This window comes from Arachis duranensis, chromosome 3 (genome assembly GCF_000817695.3).
Source record: "Arachis duranensis cultivar V14167 chromosome 3, aradu.V14167.gnm2.J7QH, whole genome shotgun sequence".
Classification (NCBI taxonomy): Eukaryota; Viridiplantae; Streptophyta; class Magnoliopsida; order Fabales; family Fabaceae; genus Arachis; species Arachis duranensis.
Window position 1 is genome coordinate 20,057,871 of NC_029774.3, and position 4,147 is coordinate 20,062,017.

The window sequence follows — 4,147 nt, forward strand, 5'->3', positions numbered from 1 at the left end:
AATTTGCTTTAGTGGCTACTTGTCCTACAGGGACATCAATTCAAATTGAGGTATTTTCCGCTGGTACATAAGATTTGGTTATCCTCTTTGTATCGGAAAATGCATCAAACAATTCATTTGCTATTCTTTACAAATGTATAATCTTTTGAACTTCTAGTTCACATTGCCCTAGTTGAGAATCTAAATGCATCAAGGATGATGCATTTCAATTAAATTCCTTTCCAGAAAGCTTATTCTTTCCCTCTAATGTTGGAAATTTTGATTCATCAAAATGACAATCCGCAAATCGGGCTTTAAATACATCTCCAGTTTGTATCTCAAGATACCTTACTATAGAGGGGGAATCATATCCAACATATATCCCCAATTTTCTTTGGGGTCCCATTTTGGTGTGATTAGGTGGTGCAATGGGAACATATATCGCACACCCAAATATTCTTAAATGGGAGACATTTGGCCGTTGGCCAAAAGCTAACTGCATAGGAGAGAAATGATGGTAACTCGTTAGCCTCAAACGAATAAGTGCTGCGGCATGTAAAATAGCATACCCCCAAACTGAGGTTGGGAGATTTGTTCTCATAAGTAAGGATCTAGCAATTAATTAGAGGCGTTTAATAAGTGATTCTGCTAACCCATTTTATGTGTGAACATGAGCTACTGGATGTTCAACACTTATTCCATTAGCCATACAATAAGCATCAGAGGATTGGGAAGTAAATTCACCAGCATTATCAAGACGAATTACTATGATTGGATTTTCTGGAAATTGTTCTTTTAATCGAATAATTTGAGCCAGTAATCTCGCAAACGCCAGGTTGCGAGAAGACAATAAGCACACATGTGACCATTTCGAAGATGCGTCTATCAGGACCATAAAATATCTAAAAGATCCACATGTTGGATAAATAGGTCCACATATATCACCTTAAATCCTTTCTAGGAATTCAGGGGACTCAAATCCAATATTTACTGGCGATGGCCTTAAAATTAACTTCACTTAAGAACATGCAGCACAACAAAATTCACTAGATTTAAGAATCTTCTGGTTCTTTAGTGAATTTCCATGGGAGTTTTCAATAATTCTTCGCATCATGGTTGTTCCCGGATGACCTAATCGGTTGTGCCAAGTTATGAATTCATTTGGGCTAGTAAATTTTTGGTTTACAGTGGCATGTGATTCAATTGCACTAATCTTGGTATAATATAACTCAGATGAAAGTGAGGACAAATTTTCTAATATAACCTTTTTATTTGAATAATGAGTATATCTATAAAGCTCAACAAGTTTCTTAGAGACTTTGTAGACAATAGTGTATTATTTATTATGAATTTTGTTCCTCCGGAAAACAAAATTATAGCTCTTCCGGAGCCTTCTATCACATTGACTGAGCCAATAATAGTATTAACACATTCTTCTTTTGGCACTAAATGGGTAAAACATATATCACTTTTGAGAATAGTGTGCGAACTTGCACTATCCACAAGGCATGCATCTTCATCATATATCATTGCCATTTTCTTCAAAGACAAATAATAATAAAATGAGTAGTATGCACAGTTAAATTGAATACTTGATTGGAATTATTTTTCTAAGAAACACTGTACATAAAAATAATGTCATATGCTAAAATTTTATTTTAAAACATGACACATTTAATGATTTCAAAATTCTTAAACATAAACATTAATATTTCATTATTTATACATATCATATTTGAAACTTTAAATACAAAGAAAATAAAACTTTATAATAAGTTTCTTACATTATTTATTTACATGAATACTTAATAATCTCACATATTAAACTATTCCATCATTGATCAAATGACCAATATTTCCTTCAGGATCCTCAAAGAAATCTGACACATCATAATGAGTGGTGGAATTTTCAGCATCATTTGAAACAAAATTTGTTTCCTTTCCTTTGTCGTCTTTTTTCAAAGATGCTTGATAAAGATCGACTAGGTGCCTTGGGGTACGACAGGTACATGACCAATAGCCCTTTCCACCACAACGGAAACACTTATCTTTTGTTGATTTATTCTGCCCAATATTTCTTTCTTTATCCCACTTCTGGTGAGATTCTCTCTTTTGAACATAATTCATTTTCCTTCCATAATTTTTCTTGTTATTAAAACCTTGCCATTTACCTCTTCTGGGGTAATTTGACGCATTTACTTCAGGAAATAGGGTGGCGCCAGCTGGGTGTGCTTCATGATTTTTCAAGAGCAACTCATTGTTGCGTTCAGCAACAAGAAGGCAAGAAATTAACTCAAAATATTTTTTAAACAATTTTTCTCGATACTACTGTTGCAAGAGCACATTCGAGGCATGGAAGGTTGAGAAAGTTTTCTTCAACATATCATGATTAGTTATCTTTTTCCCACATAATTTTATTCGTGAGCTGATTCGAAACATTGCAGAATTATATTCATTTATGAATTTAAAATCCTGTAGACGCAAGTGCATCCATTCATATCGAGCTTGAGGAAGTATCACTGTTTTTTATGATTGTACCTTTCTTCAAGGTCTTTCCAAAGATCTGCATGATCTTTTAATGTGAGATATTCATTTTTCAATCCTTCGTCAAGATGATGACGAAAAAAAATTATGACTTTGACTTTATCTTTCTGGGATGCATTATTTTCAGCCTTAATGGTATCTCCAAGATCCATTAAATCAAGATGGATTTCAGCATCTAATATTCATGATAAATAATTGTTTCTAGATATATCAAGAGCATTGAATTCAAGATGAGAGAGTTTCGACATAATGAAAATTTGTTACTTGAGTCTTCTTAAAAATTTGATCAGAGTCTCGTGCTGATAATGCGTTATAAAATAAATAAAAGATATACTAAATATAAAATAAAGATGTATAAATAGAAGGCTCTAATATTAATATAATTAGCTCAATAATAATTCATATATGTATTTACTAATATTATATGTTGTAATGTATATATGTATAAAGAGAGCAAGAAGTATTCAATAAATTGGAAAGTAAAAAAAGAGAGAGAATTGATTTTTGTTTATTGCTTGTGTCTCATGCCTCGTATATGAACCCCTATTTATACATGTATGAGATTTTTATTTTCAACTTTCATTTATTTAATTCTATCTTAAAAATTGATTCTTTCAATCTTGAGAAAGTTGGCCGCCCAAATCAAGGTCATCCACATTGTTATCACAATAGTTTAAAAGAAAACGTAATTATTAAGCACTTTAAAGTCTCAATTCTTCAATGTAACTTAAGTAGAAAAATAAAGCATAAAATATCAAAATATTCTTGAAAGTTTATGTTGCTCACAAAAATAATTTGAAAGCTACAATAATTAATAAATAAATTTTTAAAAAATTTAAAAACACAATAAAAATAATAAAATATATATTTTTTATAAGTGACAAACACTTTATATTTAGAAAATAATTTATAAATTTGATTTGATTTTTTAAAAAATATTTAGATAATTATTAAAAAGGTAAATACAAAAATTAAATTTGATATTTTACAAAAAAAATTAGAAAAAAATAATAATAGACATAAAATTACCAAATTTTAAATTCCTATTTAAATATATTCGTATGCGTATGCCACGTTTTTAAATATTTTGTAATTTATTTTTCATTCAATTTTTTAAATTATTTTTGTTAGCATTATGATCTTTTACATAGTATTTTTAATAGTTTACCCAAAAATATAATAAGTATATTTATTGCCGAAACAACTTTAAACTTTAGTTTTTTATCTAGATAAGATTGAGTTATTAGAAAGGTTTCTAAAATCGAATCAGTCGATAAACCACTCTAACTCCTTATTTACTGGTTTATAAGTTTATTTATGGTTTAATTAAATTATAATAAATTAATCTATAAAATTATAAATAAACACAAAAAGACATAATTATGTTATACTCTAATGTAAATCTTAAAAATACATAATTAAGAGTACAACATCAACCAAAATTTTATAAAATCATATAAGTACAACATAAGAGTCAAATAAAAAAAAACAAATAAGATATTTAATTATACATATTAGATTATAACAAAGATAATTAATTATACATATATTAAATTATAACACAATAGTCAAATAATAAAAAAAATTAAAATAAGATATTTTATTATATAACAAAAGATATTGA